The 21591-nt window shown below is 36.6% G+C and overlaps 1 long non-coding RNA gene across 1 annotated transcript in view; it reads right to left on the minus strand.

The window, feature by feature from the left end:
• Positions 1 to 14323: 14323 nt before the first annotated feature.
• LOC106939970 (uncharacterized) overlaps positions 14324 to 21591 on the minus strand; it is a 13705-nt gene continuing 6437 nt past the window's right edge. Inside the window, exon 3 of the long non-coding RNA XR_001422963.1 lies at positions 14324 to 14335. This is a non-coding gene — a long non-coding RNA (uncharacterized LOC106939970). The remainder of the gene's footprint in view (positions 14336 to 21591) is intronic.

Consider the following 21591-nt stretch of genomic DNA (forward strand, 5'->3'; position numbering starts at 1 on the left):
GTCTTTGATTTCTAGTTTAGAAATTTGAAGAAACATTTCTCAAAATAATGCTTTGTCTTTGCTGAGCTGCTTTGCATTGTTAAGTGGTAGTTTGGATACATACCACAGTTTAATTAGTCTAAGCTAATCTTAATTATTGTAGAGTTAATTAGGCTTGAAAGTTACCATAGATACACAGATTGTAACAATACAAGTAAGCTTTTATTGTAGGACGCCAGGCAACAAAGTTTACTGAGTTTAAAATGTTATTATAAAGTAAAGAAGTACAAAAACGAGTCCAGTGATTCTGAAAGTGTGGAGTGTGGTGTCATGACACCATTGTTCTTTTCAGTAAGTGGTGGTTACATTTTTTGTAATGTGTTGAAGGCACATTACAAGAAAAACTTGTTCAGTTCAGCTTAACATTCAAATGAAAGTTTTCAATCCAAGGAAAGCCAGTAGATCACATGGAGTCATTGAACAGCTTTAAAGTCAACAGAATAAAAACCAGTTTCAGAAGAAGCTCAGTCAGCAGCTCTATCTAGGAGAGAGGACCAGCTGTATCATCTATAAAAGGAGAGTTTTTATAGAAGTTGTTGGCAGCATTACATCAGCTAAGTACCACCACTAAACAGAACAGCAGGCCGGACGAGGCTTCCACAAAGACTGAATAACGGAGAGAACATCAAGTCAAAAACTGAAACGGCAAATAATGTAAAAGTGAAGTGAAGGAGGCAGAGTGAGGAACACGGCTCCTGTAGCCAGTCTTAACTATAAACTTTATCCACTTCAACCTTCCTGGTTATTCTTTGTTTAATATTTTGAAGTGGAGCTAATGTGTAGGTTTTCAGTGCTGTGACTTGTTTTGGCATCATATCAGAGTTTCCATGGTGATTGGTGAAAAGAGCTATGAGTGCTTGGTGGTGTCGGTCGCTGCTATTTTAGCCAAAGGACTGCAGTGAACTGTGGAGTGTTTTATAACTTATACACTCATCTGTTTCTGTGAAGTCAATATTACCTGTTCATTGTTGACTTTTCATCTATTTGTTGAGTTTATGGGCACACATTAATTTAGGCTTTTTCAAATATGTATCCTATTTTTTTGAGTAAGTGAAGGTTGCTGGAGCAGGGCGGTGTTTGTTAGATTTGAAAAACAAACAAACAAAAAAATAAAAAACAGAAAAATATATTACAAAAATGCTGCATGTATTTTGATTTTCCTTTATTTTTATCTTGAACAAGGCTGCTGCCGTCATCTCAGCAGGTTAATTGAGTTATTCTAAGAATCAACTTTATTACTTCAAATTTTTTCAAACCTTTTTGCTGTAGGCAACCTAATTGATATACAAGGTTTTTCTTTTCAGACAAATGTTTGCTTTGAACAAACAGCAATATTTGGTGACTGACATGAAATATACTAACAATACTGCTTCTAAAGTTATAATTAATTATGGTAATCATTTAATTCAAAACTTAGTACAAGTGATCAGTACGACTGGCTGAGCTGTTAACATTTTGCTCGACAACTGTGTTCAATGACTTTGTATTTTTGTATTTTTATGATGTAAAGCACTTTGAGCTGCCTTGTTTCTATTATTCAGTTGGTACCAGCTGATGGAACAGCTGAATTTTGCACTTACTGAAGTTTAAACTTTTGTTTCTATAAGTTGACAAAGAAAAAAACAAACTGACAGTTGATAGTTTATTCTTTTTGAAATAACAGGAAGGAAATAACAGGGTGGTGTGATGAATCCACTCATCTTGAGTGCTGCTTTGGAGTTTTTTTTTTTGCGTGTGTTCTCTATTGCAGTTGCTCAGTGGCGTGGCTGGGTCACCATGGTCACCATGGTCACCAGGGTCACCATGGTCACCATGGTCACCAGGGCATTGAGACTCTGCTGTCCCTGGAACAGTCTGGTCTCTCCTGGGTTCAGAGGAATCTTTCATCCCTCTACACAGCTTGTTGTCCAACTTTTGGTTTTCTTCACTCAACGTTGTTTCACTCATGTTTGCACTTAAACACTAATTCATAACTATCTGACATCCTACATTATGTTTTTAGGGTCCGATTGAGTTACACATAAAGCCAGGTTACTTTTGCTTTAACTTGGTCTGGTCGCTCCTTCATCAGTCCATCCAAGAAGTTGTGACCGTATCTATTAATGTAAATTCACTCATCATTCACATACTTTGCACAAACATTTGACCAATCATTGAACTCAGGTCAAATTTGATGGTTCCCTTCAACCCCCTTCCAAATTAACTTGTTTCACAAAGTCCCCCGAAAGCCAAAAAGCAAGATGAAATCATACGACTCTAAATGGTAAGATTTTTTTTTTGTGTGCAAAAGCTGTGTTGAGATGTTCTGTGTGATTTGCTTCTGCTGTACAAACAGTTCATGTTAACTTGAATGACCAATATGGCATTCTACTTTTGCACTTTGACCTCTCAGGACATGAATTGATTTGCATTAAGGTCCTACTTTAAAAAGAGTAGGAGTGTTATTTGCACTATAAATATTAAAATCCTGTCTTCTTGGGAATTCATGTGCAGCAATTTAAACTTTGTAAGATGATGCTGTGGCAAAAATAAAGTGTAAATAAATTTGCAACTTTGACACCTAACTTCCAGGATCTCATCTGAGGAAGGAATTCACAGAAACAGGAGGCTAACACTAGCTTGCTATCTCTCATTGATGACCATGTCTAGTTCATAATTTGAGCTTACTGACTAAATGATTTCGGCTTCATAAATAAATCACTTTGCTTTTCATAGTCTCAGATGAATTGTGTTATGTAGCGCTGCAGTAGGATGAGTTTCAGATGGCTGTCAGTCTGAGAGAAAGCTGAGCTTCCACTGATCGGGTCAATAATGAACCTTCTGACACTTCGATCCTTGGACATGTGATAGATGACACACAAAAATATGACATTTTATGACATTCCAAATTTCTTATGTCAAGTTCCTCAGTTCCGCATGGATAACTTCTCCGTCAGCACATCGTTGGCCCAGCAATATTTCTTCAAGTCCTTACTATCTAAATCCTTCGCTTTTTTTTTTATGGCTGCAATAAGCTCATTTTCCAGAGCCTTTTTTCCCTCTTCCTATCTACCATCCTACTGAAAATATAAAAGGAAGAACCAAAACTATTATTAAATATTTTGTCTAACAGGATAACTGCTGGTAATACAAGCTTCTTTTCTAGCCGTAGTAACACTAAGTAGAAAGGGCACCTTACACATGTCTGATGATGGACTTGAAATTCACATGTGAGACTTTACGTGTCTCTTGATTAAATTAATATTTATGTGCTCACGGTGCTCAGCCTCTCTCCTCTGTGTGAAGGTAGTAGATGGAATGAAAACACTTCTCGCCCTGCCACCAGCACTTAACAAATCCACAAGATGCCGTCTATATGTGCTGCTTTTAAGTTGTCTCAGCCTGCCGCTTACCATTTTACCTAATCCTGGCGCAGACGTTGCCGCTTTCTTCCTGTCAATTTCACCTTTGTGTTGAGAAGCAGAAAAGCCGAGTCTTCGTCGGCGAGAGTAATTAGTTTCTCTTCAATCTGTGTGTTTTTTTTTCTTTTCTGTCAGTCAGAGACCATGAAACAGTTGCCCACGTTCTTACAGAACAAGATGTGATTCTACAAATTTATGTTTACAAAAACAGAATGATTTTAATAAACATTAGATTTTTAATGACTAATTTGCTCCGCTACTAATAGTCTTACTAATCATGCATTATTTTCAGAATTCATTTTCTGATTGATAGAACAAAACAAAACACTGGTATAATTTCTAAAGCGAAAATGAAGGTTCTAACTACTGAAAACAAAAGAAAATTTGTTTTCAGTATATATATATATATATATATATATATATATATATATATATATATATATATATATATACAGACTTGCCACTTCTATGTATAAATGTGGAACAGATAAAAAAAACATACAGACTTCACTTCATACATCAAACACATAGACTTCTTTGTCAAACTAATGTATGACAAATAAAAACTTGGCATCTTTATACATAGATACATACATACATACATACATACATACATAAAATATAATTTCAGTTAATTTTGAAAACTATTGCAAAGTCCTGTTTATATTTTTATCTCACTTCATTAAAATGATTTTATACTTCTAGTTTTTGTTACAGACATAACCTTGGCCCAGCATACCTCCTTCCACATGCCTGTTCTGTTTCTTTGTGTCTAATATCATAATTTCTTGCTCTCCAGATTATTGGCACATGCAATTCACTAAAGTGCGTTTCTTTGTACTTCACAGAAATGGGATGGGAAGTCTCATGTTATGAGCTATATATCATGAGATATATAATTATATTTGCATAATTATGTAGATGATACATTTTTTGTGAATATTCAGTTACATTAAAAAAGTTCTGGAAAATCATGTTCTCCTCTAACAACCAATAAAAATTTTATTTCCACTGGAATTGATTTTTTTTCCAATCTTCTGTACCAGAAATAAATCACAGTCACAAAAACACATAAACAAAACTATTTTTGCCAAACTGTGCTTCATTTTAATAATGTCAGTCCACCTATATAATTACACTCCTCTCAGGGCGAGGGTAATTACCTTGTAAAGAAAAAGAGAATTTCCAAACACACATTTTCAGTATTTCTAAAATCTCTCGGTGCGTATTACCCCACCTGTGGACATGTGCCAGTCCAGGCACAGCATGAACTGGGCCATGTTTCATGACAGTGTGACTGGGGCTGTAAAGCAAAAAACAAAACAAAAAAAAAAACAATTTTTTTTCAAAAACACCTTCAAAGCTTCATTTGACTCGTACATCTGATACACAGGTTGTTCATTTGGTCAGCTGAATAGCAACTCTCACCAACATTTGTAAAGAGATTAACTTTATGCCTCTTTGGAAGAGTGAATGTAAAAGCTTCTTTTGTTCGTCTTCAGCAAGGCTGTCTCATTCGTGTGCCCTATTGCACCTTGATCAGAACATTTTGTAAACACAGAAATCAGCCACAGCTGCTCGGTAAAGGACGCTGTCAGAGAGACAGTTGGAAATGTCTCTCTCTTGTTTTCATCGTCTTTTCACTGTTAGACAGCAATGTCTACTTATGGAAATGTTCCACTTGTCTTTTCAGTATGTCTTTGTTTGACATACTGGGTCAAACACACCATCATTATTACTAAATAAGCTTGAATGTGTGCAGTAAGTTGTATCATATCCTAACCTTTCTTCTCGAAAGCATATTTTACTGTTATGGATTTCCAATAAGCTGTCTTACTGGAAAGATGACTTATCCCTTTCCAATAAGGCAAAGAGATATATAGAATATATTCCACTTGAGTTTTTAACATGCCTACTTCACTTTAAGACCGTATCTTTGGATGCACATAGAAACCTTTCTGAGTCTATACTGAAGGAAAGTGTCCATCATCTTGTCTCAAGCATTTATTTACACTTAGACTTGGAATATAGATGTGTAAGATCCTGTCCCCATCTCCCTGCTGGATGGCAAAAAACCTGCCTACCGACGATGACTATCATTGGTTTTAGCTGTTAAGTTTTCAATATGAATCTAAATCTTAAATGCAATATAGAAAAGAAAAGGGACGCAGTGCTTTGCTACTAATTGTCAATACTACAAGATAAGATGAGGCAAAAGTTTTAATTAAAAAAAAAATAGCGAGTGAGAGGGAAGTAGTTCAGTTATGCCAGCTTGACTTTGACAACCTTAACATGTAGATGTGCTGTGGAATTCTGTGTTTCGGTTCAGTTAAAAACAGAAAATAAGCGACCCTCACACCCGATGTCTGACTGATCATCAGTAGAGCAGCGATTTAAATTAGATAATCAACCACCTGTGTTAGCTTAACTACCACAGCGGTAGCTAATGTACATCATTCACTTGTTAATGATAAACATCAAGCCTGAAAACATAAAACTGTAATGGACAGAATGTTCTGTTCTTTGTGTGAGGACCTGTGCATGTTTTTTGATGTTGAATCCTGACCCATTAGTGACATTGTTGTCAGTTGCCATGGCAACGGGTCTGTATATAGCATAGCCAACACAGAGATGGAGAAAAAGAAGCGTATGAGTGGTTTTCTGCGTTATTTTCCCCTTTGCCGTGGCACACTGTATTAAATTAATGAAACCTAAATTTCTGGGTTTTATCTTATTTACCCTCCAGCCTGGTGCTCATATGCAAAATTCCCCAACATAATCAATAACATGCAGTGTGTCTATAAAGGAATAAAAATATGTAAGCTCCTTAACTTTATTTGGTTTCTCCGTTCAACCTTGATGCTGAGCTTTTGTTTTGTGTTGTGTTTTGCTGTTAAATCCAAAAATGAATAAATATGTGTTGAAGAAAAAAAGTGTGTCCAGAAAACCCTTTTCATTACAAAACTTTCAAAGAAACAAACTCCTTCCACTCTGGAAGTTTCTACTAGAGTCTAAGAGGAGGCGGTTGCAACCCTGGAAGGCTACACATTAGTTTTGGTTGCAAAATAATCAAATAATATTAAAGCCTGAAGTTTCATGCACTATTTTTAAAGAATATTGGAAATAAGTCGAGCAGGGTATGGAGTTCTGCTTCTTTTTCTGATCAGATTAAAAGATACAATTTGCAACATTGGTGCTTTTGTAGTTAATTAAGCTGCCATGCTGGGGGCCATGTTGTTTTGGTGTTGGAGCTTTACTTCCTTCCTTCCATCCTTCCATTTTTACATATCAGCTTAATCCTTCCAGGTCACCGGGGGATTCTGACTCCAGAAGTCTATTATGGTGTATTTACAGCAATGTCACTGAGGAGGAGAATATCCTAAAAATCCCTCGGATGAACATTTAGATTTCAACTCCTGTCTTTATTATGTTATGTGATCTATAACACTGAAACCTTTCCGGAGACTTCGTCATTTAAGAAAAAAGTGCCATAATACAGATTTTCTATAGGAGATGGGTAGACAAAGGGACTCAGAGTTTTATCCTCTCCACTGCTGCCTTGTCGTTCTACATTTACGTCAATAAATCCTTTATAATTTGCCTGCTTTCATCATCATCAGGTGTAAAAATCTCTTTGTCAGCTCAAGTGCGATTTGCTTGTCTGCGAGTGCCTAAAATACTCTCCCACACACTGAGCTCAGGGGAACTTACATTAGACGGAACAGACTTCTGGGTACTGCAATCAGGAAAAGCCAAGACCTATTAAGATAAGAGGCAGATGAAGAATAATGTGAAACTTAAATGATCCCTGTCAGAAAATTAGACCATATACGAAAAGAACTACATGGAGATAAAATACTAAGACATGCGGCCCATATTACTGAAGAGCTCAATTTTTATGCTTTAGAGGGAGAAGATTTTTTAAAAAGTAGCTGAAGGAAGCTAAAAGCATTAAGTGTTCATTTTGACAGAAATCTTGAAAAGTATAAAAAGTAAATACTTTCCTAATGCTAAGGCTAATAGTAGACTGTTTACCACGTGAAGTCAGCTGAAATTGATCTACCTTGTGTTAGGTGTTTCAGTACACCCAATTTAACAAATTAAAGTCTTCAGCATTAATTGTAATGGGCACTTTTTTAATTTATTTTTTTTATTTCCTGCAAATTTTGCATATCAATCAATCAATCAATCAATCAATCAATCAATCAATCAATCAATCAATCAATCAATCAATCAATCAATCAATCAATCAATCCAGTTTATTTGTACAGCTCATTTCAGCAGCCAGGCGGTTCAAGGTGCTTTACATAATAAAAACACAAAATTACAAACTTTTACAGAAAACAGCATGCAGTCAACAATGGAACCAACATTGATTTTGGTGATAGTACTCATCAAAATGTTGGTCAATGTTTCATTTATTATGGTTGAGAAGCAGCTCTGAACAGGAGGCTTTTTAACATGTTAACACCGACAACAAAAGGGAAATCAGGTGAAAGTCTTTCTAACTGAAACTGGATTTAGCAATTCAGAGCACCATCTATTCATCGCCTCAGTCTCCAAGCTCTTTAACTGATCATTTATTTAGGAAATTTTGTTTGTGAGCCACACAGTCCCAGGTGAGATTAATCCAAAAATGAGATGTGGCACAGAAGAAGGTCATGTATGCAGAGTGGCTGCCGTGGCAACAGATGTTCTGTGCTTTTCCTTCATTTCGTTTTTTCACCTCTGAGAAATTTAGAGACTGTATACCAATCAGTCCGCCTCGCAGCGCAGGTGGAGCAGAGGAAATGGGTTGTTACCTTTTTAGAATTTCCAAATTGTAAAGCCTTTCAGAACATCCCATCTGTTTAACTTGAAGATAATCGCTCAGCTGCTCATTATTTGTTGGGTGGCTCAGTTTTTTTTTTTTTCTAATGCTGGGAAATGAAGAGAGGTGATTACAGGGCCCAGTCTTTAGGGGAATCTCTCTTGTTGTCAGTCTGATTCAGCACTAGCACTGCTCCACCATGTAAACCTTCACACTTCAATCTGTTTATTGTTTGAGTTAGGTTCAGTGGATGCCTCTCATCAGAAGAGGATTAGTTCGAACACTACTTTATATTTTTCATTTTGCTTCCAGGGTGAATTTTCAACTTGCTAACTGTTCTGGTTTTAAAGTTATCTTCTGCTGATCTATGTTTTTTTTCCCCCCTTTGTTATTTTACACCTTCTCCATTAAAGTCTTCTTCATTTCCTCTACCACCATCTTCCATCCTGACTGGCGAAATTCTTGGATTTGAAATTTCAAGCTCAAATACGTAGATGCTCGCTAGCGACACAAGAAATTTTCTCAGTCCTGATCCTCAGGCACCACTGCCATGTTTTAGAAGGCTGATGCTATCGTTCAAATCAGATGTATTCTGCTGGATTGGACATCGTCCATTAGCTTCTACTGCTAGTGACGTGCACCAAACCACATTGTTGTGATGTGTGATGAGCAGGAGACCTTAATTGTTAACCGATTTCTACAAAATCTGGTATAATTTAAGAATGAGAAAACTGTCTATGGTTTGATATGTACACTATGTATTTTCCCAAGATATAAATCTATAAGCAGTTTGATTTGTCAGCTCTGTAGAGATGCAACAGAGGACTTTACACAATTTTGTTTCTGTTGGACAATTTAATTTTACATTGTTATATATTTTGTGAAACATTTTATCTTATGACTGCCGTGGATATTATGATGTTCTATAAATAAATAAAGTAATTAATCCAGTTTTTGTTATTTATTGGACTTCAGAAACTATATCAGCTGCACCACCACAGCAAGAGAGAAAATAATGCTGAAAAACAGGTGAACAACTCAAAACTACTCATACTCTGTTTTTCTCTCACTCTGTGTCAGTTTTATGCCGCACACACCAACCGACCGACAACAGCTCCACTACCAGACAGAGCAGAGATTTACACCAAACATGCAAAACATTTTCCACACACAAAGAACAGAACATGCAACCCACAAACAGAAAATTAAACCAGTTACAGTTTGATGTTTTCAAGCGTACTGTTCATTTTGAGCTTATTTATAAGTGGTCAAATGAACACTACTGGTGTTGATTAGTGAGTTTAAACACCTGCTCTATTGATGATCTTACTGATTATTTCTAACTTTTTTTTAGACATAATCTAATTATTTTTTATTTGTATTTCCTTTTAATTCATGTAAAGCACTTTGAATTGCCTTGTTGCTGAAAATGTGCTATATAAATAAAATTACCTTACCTTTTCTAACTGAACTGAAACACGTCAAATTCCGCAGCACATCCACATGTTAAGGTGTTCAAAGTCAAGCTAGCATAGCCGACCTCCTTCCCACTACATTGTTATTCTTTTAAGATGAAAACTTTTTACAGACCTGTTAAATGTGATCCCGTTGGACCTTGTCATCCAGCTGCCTTAGTGATGATCGCGTCCTTTTTTTCTGATTCTTGTCATGATTGTGTCAGTTTTCCGACCACTAATGTTCCCAACTCAACACAAAGCAATGGTGCATCTGACATCCAATCCAGTAAAATAAACCAATAGTCCTGCCATTTTTCAGAAGCGTCAGAGTGAAGTGGTCCAACTGCCTCTTCAGTACGTCATAATGTTGTGCTAATGAACCATCATTAGATTCAGGTGTGTTGAACCAGGGAAAGAATTAAAACATGCAGGATCATTGATTAGGTTAACATGTAAGTTATAAGCTGTAAGATGCTATTTATTTCTGAAAGGAGAACATATTTAAAAGGAAATAAACATTGCCACTTCATATGTAGTTTTCATTTAATTTACTTTTGAATAAAATTTTGTTCAAAGAAACAGGCTTAGCATTCATAAACCTGGAGCTTATCCAACCGTAACAACCTCCCTCTGTAAGTTTACTGCGCTGTGTTTTGTGCAGCTCAGCCTTTTCTCTTCCTTCAGCGAGGTCACATTTCGAGATGCATTTTCAGTACGCAACAATCTTGTCAGGATTAATAGGCCTGGAACAAATCAATACTGCCTGCAGTGGAGAAAGGGGGAAAAAAAGAGAAAGAGAGACATGCAAGAATCTGTCTGGAATTTGTGACCTTTGGCTCACCAACAGATATTTCTTTCCATGTGACAGGAATCAATTTTTATAGATGAGGATTGAAGTTTTTGCCTGAAAGAGGGAGAAAGGGAAAAAAGAAATGTTGGAAATTATTTGTGTTTGTGTTTGCTCCAGGATGACATGTCAATTGTTTGTTTCGGACGGACATATAAAAATATACACTCTTCAATTAATCCACCCACATAAAAATCAGCAGACTATTTCTAACAGTGCAGTGAGACAGTAGACTCTGTCCGACCTCATTTGCAACTAATACGATTTATTTCTTCATAATTGTGTAACTTCGCATTTATAAGCATACCCTGAGAAAGATGGGCATCTATTGTATAAATAAAAGTTCTTTTAGTCATTAAGAAATATTTTTTTCTCTCCCTCTCAAACCCAAAATCTTCCAATTGCAATACCTCTCTACCTATTTAGAGCTACAAGCTTTATATTTGGAAAACTTATGATTATTTAGAGATCCTGTTGCACTTTATCAGTTGTCTCTCATAGATAGATAAAGCCAAGAATATTTGCTAAATATCTTCTGCACCCTGCAGATAATCTCCCCACAAAAGAATGGCTGTCCCTTAAACTCTTCTCCTGTTACTTCCTTTGGGAGCAAGCCGAGGGTTGAAAAGGTCATCCATCATGGCGGCAGTTAATCTCTGGGGTTCGTGGCTGAGCAAAGACCAAAAACTGTTTGACTTAACAAAACGCCAAGTGTTTGTAGTCCTTCTCCAAACCTGCACAAAGTGCAACAAAAACAGAAATGCCTCAGTAGCAAACTGAGCTGACTTGTTGTTTCGTATCAATGAAAAGGACTGAAGACGGGAAGCGTGGCGCCGAACCAGAAAGTTGTTTGAGCTAATGAATTGTACACTGGAATGTAAACGGCGTTAGATCAATCCAGGCCTGTAGGACTGGTGTGTCCTGCAGCTTTTAGATGCACCTCTGCTTCAACACACCTGAGTCAGCTAATCAGGTCATTAGTAGAACTCTAAAGAACTTGACCACATACTGAACAGGTAATTCAGCCATTCCAGTAAGACATGTTGGACCAGGGACACATCTGAAAGCTGTAGGACAAAATATAAAAACTTTGTCAGCTGATATAAATGTTTTTTTTTCCAAAGTATTCTTTTCTTCTTATAACACACTTCTTTTTTTCTGTAAAGCACTTAATTGCCTTTCATAAGGATTCTGACATAACCTTGCTTCAAGGTTGAATTTTAACTTTGTTGACAGTCAAATGTTCATCTGTTTGTAACATTTCTCTCCAATTAAAACTCAAAAATCCTTCTTCAACAGCAGTTTCACAAAATACTAAGAAATTAGAAGATCCTTAACTCTGTCTGCGATTCACAACTGAAAGACGAGTCTTGGCATCCAACTTCAACGCTTTCCTTTGTTGCGTAGAACTTTAACATATTTCCATTATTTTGTCTGTAGTAGAGAAGTAAAGCAATTAAAATCTTACATCAGGAGGGAATTGTTTTTTTATGTCTTTCTAGGACAAACAAAATACTTCAAATTGCTTTCCTTTGTGCTGAAAACGAACTTAGTGTTACAAAAAAAATAAAAAATAAGTCTTACAATTTGAATTAACTGCAAAAAAGTGGTGGCTGTTTGTCTCTTTTGAAATACAAGAGACAGTGTTTCCATGAAAGAGCTAAATTAGAAATGAAAAAGAAAAGACAAATTTGCTGTTCAATACAGAAAGTATGTAGAGAGCCATGAAGAAGGTGAAACAGGCTTGGATCAACGTGTTCAATAAGTTTTCATCTCTTTTTTATTTTTTGTCTTTTTCTCCAAACTATTGAAGGTTACTTTTCTTCTCAGGTATTAGAAACAGGTTTTTCTACCTGTAGCCCTTTGAAACATCATCTACAGTTTGCTATTTTTTACATGAGTGTAAACAACAATTGAATCCCCAACGTTTTAATGGATTGCAAGAAGACAAAGAGCGTTCACATTCAAATTTCTCGGCAGTGCAGTCGGACTTTGTTCTCCACCAACTTTTTTTATTATGAAGCCAGTTAAACGTGTGTGAGGAAAATTCATTACATCAGGCAGAGAAAAGCCAACCTCCTTCAAACTTCTAAATATCCAGTGAATATAGTGTCTTGCAAGATTACTCAAACCTGTTATATTTTGTTTACATTTTTCATGTTGAAACGATAGATCTCAGTGTCTTTATTGCATTTTTGTGAGATCAAGAAAGTGTTGTGAAGATTTCAATTTTCTCACTGAAAAGCTGTTTTATGCTTCTGTTTTGCCCCCTTAATAAATCCCACTGGTACCAGGAGTTTCCTCATCAGTCAACAGAGTCCATCTGTGTTCACACTTCGATCTAACTAAATACACAACTGTTTAGGGGTTTCTATGGAAACCTTTAGCTGCCGGGGCTAGGAAATAAACTCAGGAGCAGTAAGCATCGTGTTAAAAATTTTGTATCTCGTCAAAACCAAAATATCTTCTTATTTAAATGAGAAAGGTCATAGCAATAAAACGACGACGTGCTGCCGGATCTTTGAAAAAGAAACAGAGTAAGAAGATGAGGAGTCAGTTCTTCTGTCTTTTTAAGAACTTGTAATCAGTTTATGTCTCGTTATGTGAAGACAATTTCTTATTTTAATTGTGAATGTATTATGGAAAATCAACTTTTGAGCTTATATCATGTTACAATGTTATTCCCTCACCTAAAACATATGTGGAATGTTGCCTTGATTCTTTCATGCATGTTTGAAAAATTATTTAATTTCCCATAGCAACCACTCAGGGAGTGGCTAAATGCTTGCTCACAAAGCCCCGCCTATTCCCCCAAAGCTCCTCCTCTGACCTGCAGTCTCACAGAGCTGCAATGAATAGCAAACACCTGGAGGAACTATGGTTTATAAAAACACCAAAAAACGGATCAGCCCTTCACTGTCCAGCAGAAAGAACTGAGCTTTTCACATCTTGATATTAGAAGGATTTATTTAGCTTCAGATGCAACCTTTGCTACAAATGATCAAGTGTTCACTAAAGGCCATGCTGTTGTTGCATTTTTTATAATGTTGTATAAAATAAGCTTAAGTAGTTAAAATAATCTGCAGAATGTGCCAATTTTTTCAAATTCAATTAATCCTCAGAAAAACTGACAGGATACTCAGTTACTAAAATAGTTGTATTAGTTGCAGCCCTACATAAAATACAAAGTCAGAAACAGTGAGCTAAACATTCAGTAAGCATAATTCCAGCCATTGACACTCTGGAGTTGAAGTCGGAGTAGAGGTGGGAGTTTTTGACGGACATCAAATGTCACTGATTTCCACTTCAGCCCCTGCAAGGCTCCATGAGGCCGAATTTATAAAAGCTCACATCAGTGAGGGACATGAGAGCTTGTAAGTGTTTTATTGAGAGCTTGAACTGTGGATGGAACAGTGTTATGACAGAAACATCACAGGCTGAGAGAAACTGACTAAACAACAACAAGTTGCCTGAATGTTATCATCATTAATAAAGATTTTATGGTCATGAGTGTTTTGTATTGGTGATGATAAAAAGTCTTGAAGATGTTGAAGAACAAATCTCAGCTGAGCTTAAAAGTTTTTGACTCAATTATTTAATTTTACAAGAAAGTTTTTTTTTAACACCAAATCATTTTGTGCCACTCCAAGGAAACTGCCAGTCACCCTGGATAATAATGTTACATCTCTTGAGTTTTCAGTGTGCTGTGGCTAAGGTCTTTGGGACTCTGCTGTGAAACTCTATTCATTAAAAGCCACAGTCAGACAAGGTTAGAAAGATGCTCAGTCTGGGTGAAAATTGCCTGCGGAGTCATACCAGAAATTTGACCACCTCTCTCACTATGCCTAGAAACTCATTATTCTGTGTTTTAAAAATGGCTTTTTTAAGCATTTATGATAAATCCTTTCCTTAAATCTCAAATATTTAACAAAGACTGACAAGTGATTACTTTCTTCTCTGATTCTCTTGGATCCTTATGCTGATATATATATTTTTAATCACATACCAGTCTTTAAATTGTTTTTCATAATGGACCTGTTTTTGCATGCCAAATGGTTTTCCCATATGGGTTGTTATTCGATGTCAGTTTTACATCTTCACTAGCTGCGTATCCATTACAAATGTGCACAAATCTTTGTCTCTATCATGCTAATGTTGAAGAAACATAACATTGCAACTGTTGTGTTTCCATTAAATAAGAAATTAAACTAAAATTGAGTGAATAAGCTTGTTCACACAATAAATAATTAAAAATCATGGCGGCGACAGATATAAACAGTTACATCAGATATATTCAGAATTCATCATGGGGATAGCGCTCATCATCTACCAGCCAATCAGTGGAGACATCAACGTTTTATTCAGGCACTGGAGCAACAAGCCCTGCCTACTTGGGAGCAGCTACATATGTGGTGTTTTTGGGAAAATGTAGTTGGTAATTTTACAGAAGAGTTATATGGATGATTCAACATGTTGGAATGACACATTTTAATGACTTTTGATGCTGTAAAAACTCTGCTGGAGTCAGCTGTACACTGTTGAGGGGTGGGGGGAGCGTGGCTCTTTATATCACAGCCTTCTCCAGTTCACAACGGTTTGTAAAAGGCTTGACTTTGTTCAGAAGTCGTAAATAATAAAATCTGGACTGAAAAATAAAAGAGATTTGTTTGTCAAATTGTAGAGCTTTGTCAACTGTAGAGAGCTTTTGACACTATGGTTCCAAGGTCAGTAGCAGCTTTCCCCAAATGAGTCAAATGGCTGAGCAATGTCAATATGAACTCTTACTGAAGCAGTTCTAAGCCAGACTGAAACATTTCTAAAATTCTGCTTTCTTCTAAAAATAGTTGAATATGCACAAAAAACATTTTCTTTTAAAAGCATAAGTTCAGGGTGAAAAGTTGACTGACCAGTTAACCATCTCTCATTTCATTTCCACAGGACTCAAGATCAACACACCACATATGCTGGGACCAGCGGCACTCATTTTCAGGCCTAGCGAAAGTGTTAGTTCTTACACATTTACATGTCTTTATCAACACACCTTCTGAAAGATGGTGTGTTGATAAAGATAAAGCCTCTGATGAGCGACGGGCCCCGTGATCTGGCATCATGTGTATTCCACAGGGCCACTTCCCCTTCATTGCTAAACCATAAGAGTCAGTCACTAGTATATTAATATTTGATGGCAGTTTTGAGGCAGGCTGACTTCATATCGTTTTCACTTTGAAGTCTGTAATCTGCAGACTGTTTCAATGGGACTAATAAGAAAACTGACCAATGAATGAAGGCAGAGAGCTCCATGTGTCAATTCTACTTGTTGCCTCTAAAGATTAGAGAAGGCAACCAGAAATCTGTTTTGAAATAGAAAATGAACAGATGGCAGAACTTTCACCATATGGAGGCCCGTATGTCACATACAGAAACCAAATGTCATCCATCCAATCGCTATTAGTCCTGCAGGATCGCCAGGGGAGCTGGTGCCTATCTCCAGAGGTCATCGGGTGAGAGGCGGGGTCACCCTGGACAGGTCGCCAGTCCATCCCAAGGCAACACAGAGACAGACTGGACAAACAATCATGTAAACACTCACCCATGCCTAAGGAGAATTTAGGGAAACCAAATTGTGTTAAATTAATCTCTTTTCACAAAATTCTACACACAAATACCTCAATATGACAGCGTGGAAACCTTTTATGCAAATCATGTTTACATAGACTTTGCTTAATGTTTTGTTGATCTCCTCTGGCAGTTTTAACAGCCTCCAGTCTGAACCTGCAGCCTCCAGCTCAGCCTCCTCTCTTTAGGCTGTTTGCTCCGTTCTTCTCCATCAGGTTGGATGGAGACGTCTGTCAGTCATGTTCACCTCTCTCCAGAGATGTCAATCAGATTTGACTGGACTCTGGTTCGGTCCCTCCAGGATGTTCACAGATTGCTTCTGAAGCCTTTCAGATGCAGATCATGTGATTTGGGTCGCTGTCCTGCTGAATTCAGCCTGAGGTCATGACCCACTGGACGACTCGATCTACTGGTTCTCCATCGACCAGTGATGGATTCCACTGAGCTTTTTGCGAACTTCAAAGCAGAAACTTTCTGGGATCCTTCCCCCAGATTTGTGCTTCAAAACAATTGTGCCTTGAAGATCTCCACTCAATTTCTTTAGTTTGATGCTTGGTGTTTGACCTATGACCTGCACTGTAAACTGTTGGATCTTACTTAGACAGGTGTGAGTCTTTCCAAATCAAGTCCAATCAGCTGAATTTACCAGAAGTGGATTCTATTTAAGTCACATGACTTAAGCGTGATCACTATTATAAATGCAATCTAAACATTCTTCTTTCCAGTAAAATTTTGGATAAAGGCAATTTAATGTGTATTAAGCCTTCATTCATTGGTCAGTTTTCTTATTAGTCCCATTGAAACAATCTGTAGATTACAGACTTCATGTTTATTTGCTCATATAAACATATACAATAGTTTATATGAGCAAAGACAACTGTTGGACCTTACATAGACAGAAATTAGAACAACTTCTAATTTGTTCTAATTAGAACTGCTGAACTGCCACAACTCTGGATTTAGTATTAAAACCATTGTGGGAAAATTTTATGTTAAAATAACAATTCTGAACTTCTAAAGAAATGTTTTGATGAAATCATATCCTACCTGCAGTGAGTAAACCTTCATTTTGTGTTTATATTTTTCCTTCATGTTTAGACCCATAAAATGTATTTTTAGTTAAGCCAACATACCTGACAAGGCATGGAAAACCACTATTTCTAAAACTGTCACAATGGTTTATGCAAACATTATTTTATGAACCTGTACATCATTGTCACTTTGCATTAAACACATATTCATATAAAAGCACATGGTTTTAATGCCCTGGCATTGCAAAAGAGTTCAGTTATCCTCTCAGAGGAGTGAATATCCACTCACAATATCTGCAGGGAAGATTTAGACACTATCGTAATGTCACTGCTTGAATACTTTTTATTTCTCCGCCTGTCAAATAATTAGCTGGACAGATCCTCCCTACACTTTCTGTTCTGCTCTGTTTCACGTGGAGGTCGTCTGTAGCACACGGTGACCTGCTCCCCTCTCCAGAGGAATCTTTTAAAACTTCAGGAGAATTAAAAGGAACTCATCAAACTGAATAACATTTCCCAGTCTTAATGTGAAAAGGAAATTAAATGTTTAAGACTCACCTGGCAGCACAATGTTTAAAAGACAGGAGGCAACGAAGTGGATGCCTATGGGTTTTTTTTTTGTCTGACATCCAGTGGCCGCAAATAATTATAATGGGTTGTGATAAATAGCAATAGGTACATCACAGAGAAGTCTCTGATTTTTGCAAAAGTAGCAAAAAGTAATTTACCAGAATTTGGACTGATCAAAAAATATATTTAGCTGATTCTACATTCTAATGTTTGGAATACCAACCTTTTCAAACAGCACACTTTGACAGAAATATCAGGTTCAGGTCCCACTCCTCCCACAGGCCACTGATGCAGAAAAGCTGGTGGATTTTATCTCTTATTTCACAGTCAGCAGCAAGACCAACACCTTTGTACTGGTAAAATACTACCTGGGGGATGTAATTGAATTGTACAATAGTGAAAAATAATCCAGTGATTATTACCAAGATATGTTCTTTATTTTGATGACTGTGGAGGCGCAGTGGAAACCGGCAGTGACATTTTATGAATCTAAAATGATGAACAATTTGTTTTTCTGAAAATTGTATTAAATCTTAATTGTGTTATTATCAAATGTCAATTCCCACTGCTCTGCCAGCTGTAAAACTATGTAAGTTCTTGTTTCTTCAACAATAAAACAAAGGAATTAATCTGGTTGGAGTCGTTTTTATTAAAGAGATTCAATGTCAGTCATGAAGTTGATTTTTTTTCTCAAAATAAGACATTTTTACTTTTAAAATGTTATACGACTTTGTAAGTACTGATATTCTAGTTTCAAAAGTGCATTTATTTGTAATAAGTAAAAATTTGATGTTTAAGCTTGATGTTTAAAGCTTAAACATCAAGTTTTAAAATGTTGAGACATTTAAGAAAAATAACTTAAAATGAGAAAAAAATTTGTAACAGAAACAACTTGAGGTAAGAAAAAATATTTTACCCCCCAAAAATCAACTTAATATTTTATCTTATTAAGATTTCAGTTTTTGCAGTGTGCCATTACAATGAATATCTATTAATGTCCACTTTTTGCTCTATTTCGTTCTAACACACTATTCTTGCATTGCGACAATGATATTTTCCTTGACTGACTTTCTGTCGTGGCACTAAGCAAATTTTATAAAACGTGAGCAGCTCTCACGGGTTGTCAACACCAGAATGACCCGTTTTATGATTCTACATTATTCGTAAATCCTTCAGGGTGCTACAGACACAAATATGAAAGCAAAAATATACTTAAAAAAAGATCTGTCTTCTTGAAAGCCCGACGATCGTTTTAGCTGTTGCCATCACAGTAAAACTGTGCTGTTGTATCACAATAGTTTGACAGTAAATTTATATCATCTGTCGGGTTCAGAAAAATCTTCAGCTTTGTACAAAAAGAAACGCATGAGATTAAAAAAAAAATGTCGCCACTACGACCTTTAAAAAAAAAATCATAAACGCACTGCAGGTGGTAAAATGAGAAATGTTCAAAGGTAAAAATAGGACAAAGTCAAGGGAGAATAGTTGCATTTTTAACCCATCAAATTAAATTTCAGATTCATAACCTCAAAGAATAAAAGTCTTGAGAGGAACAGGCTGCAGCTCAATATCCAGACAGACGGTAGTCAAATAAGTCAGACATAAAAAGAAACCAAAAATCTCCTTACAAGAATGTTCAAAGGCATGACAGATCTAGTTCCCACTTTTTCCACTTCTCTTATTTTTAATCTTCTCAAAGAAGAGCACATAGTTGTATGATTATTGTATGACACTGCCTGACAGAGTCACACCGGTTTATAGAAGCTCATAAAAGCTTAAAGTTCAATTGAAGATCTTCTTTCACAGAGCACGGCGTCATGGTTGATAGGTGTGCTGCCTTGTCAAAGGAAGGTCTGGATGTTCTACCTGTGGATGTGTGTGTTTGTCTGCGGGTCCAAAAACTGCTCTATAAATAGCCCTTTACAGCACAGTCATAAGTGTGTGTGTGTGAGTAATATATATCTGTGATGACTCTCCACCTATCACCATCCTCCTCAACCCTGTAGGATGGATGAATGGATTTATTGTTTTGTAACAAACACTATTTTTATTGTCATTATGCATGACAGATTCCAATTTCTGTTTTTTTATTAAATGATTTTCTTTGTTAGAACATGTTCAGTGAATGTTCAGTTCCTCAGAGTACTACCTGACACACAGTAACTGATTTCGAAAGGCAAAAGCTAATAATGGCGACCGTACTGAAGCCTGACTAATTTATAGTTCAAATTTGAATTAGCTGCAAAAGTTAAAAGTGGAGCAAATTATTCTTTAAAATAATATATTTAAATGCATTTTTAAAAAGTGTGGATTCCATCTACTCTGCAGATAATGTTGAAAATACCTGTCTCGAAGCCGTATTTGTCAGGTTCTTGGTTTTTTTTCCACAGTAAGAAAAAAACGTCGTCACCATATCTGTGTATCAAACTACCAACGCCGTGCCGCCCGCCTTCCTCCTGCAGCTGTAAGCTGAACCTAGCGATGCATTTAGCCGCCTGTCAGACACCTGTGGTCCCTGTGTTGCTCTTTTCAAAGAATATGTCTTTAGACTTCTTGTCTTGCCAATATTATAATGGCGCACGTAACAAAGCAGCACAGATGGAGCTGTCACAACTTTAGAGGGAACTCTGGGATTTGACTTTAGAGGAGCTGCTTCCTCTCTAAAACAGACTGAGTCACTGTTTTCCCCTGCTTTAGGGACAAAATTCAACTAAAGGCAGAAGATAAATTTAGATAGTCTAAGCAAATACAGTATTTTTAGCTTAAGTGAATTATTTATTTTTGCAAAAGCTGTGCCTGCATATATGTAAGCAATAATATAAAAGATCCTGTTTATGTCAAATCAGTGCAGATGTAGAATATGGCGATCCAGCGGACAAAGTGATCCAAGCCGTTCAATATCTGGAAGCGTTGATCATGCTTCCAAATATTAAATTAACGTTAACTGTCGCCTTGTTTAGATTGGTTCTAATCTGTTTGCAGTGGAGGATAGTTGTTTCCAGTAATCTTCGTAGTGTGGAACTGGAGCATTACATACGTCAGTGAAACGTTAGCGGTTGGGTGGAATTTAAAACCTCAACAGAGATCACGCCCAATACTGGAGGTCTGGACCCTCTGAACGAAGGAAAGTGTAGAACACTAGGCTGGATTCTACCAGGCTAATTCTCACTATAGAACCATCTGGATAAAACCTTATCAACTTAAAACAAGTGTTTGGGTTTTTTTTAATAAAATGTTCAAATGCTGAATGGAAGAGCATACCTAGGCAGACAGAACAATGGTCCATAATTAGCATGCACAGGCAATTGAAGTTTCCACTCATGGACATACTCTATAGTAACACCAGTCTGCCCTCACTGATTAAAGGCCCCCAAATGACAGTGGATATGATTTGGGCAGGAGGTGGCCAAGCTGCAATCTACATTCTGGCAGAACAAATGAATGGATGTGGAATCTGGAGAGGCCCTACAATATCTGCTCATTACACGTATTGTGTGGTCTGCTTGGAAAAAAAGGGGAAAAGAGACTAAATTCATATGTTCAGAACTGAAAGTGAGCTTTATGGTCACACTGGTGATGGCAGGCTTTTTAAACCGGTCTCTGTTTTTTATTATCTGACATGACTGTTGATTACAGCTGCACTTGATTTATGTCTTCTTCTTAGTTTTAAATTAACTAAATCCAAATAAAAAAATAAAAAAAATCACTGAATCACTTTAAGTGACATTACGTAATTTTGTGCCTATATATACATAGGCACAAAATACACAGTCATTTATATATATATATATATATATATATATATATATATATATATATA

Source organism: Poecilia latipinna, unplaced genomic scaffold, assembly GCF_001443285.1.
Source record: "Poecilia latipinna isolate Pla-1442-1.1 unplaced genomic scaffold, P_latipinna-1.0 Scaffold3046, whole genome shotgun sequence".
Lineage (NCBI taxonomy): Eukaryota > Metazoa > Chordata > Actinopteri > Cyprinodontiformes > Poeciliidae > Poecilia > Poecilia latipinna.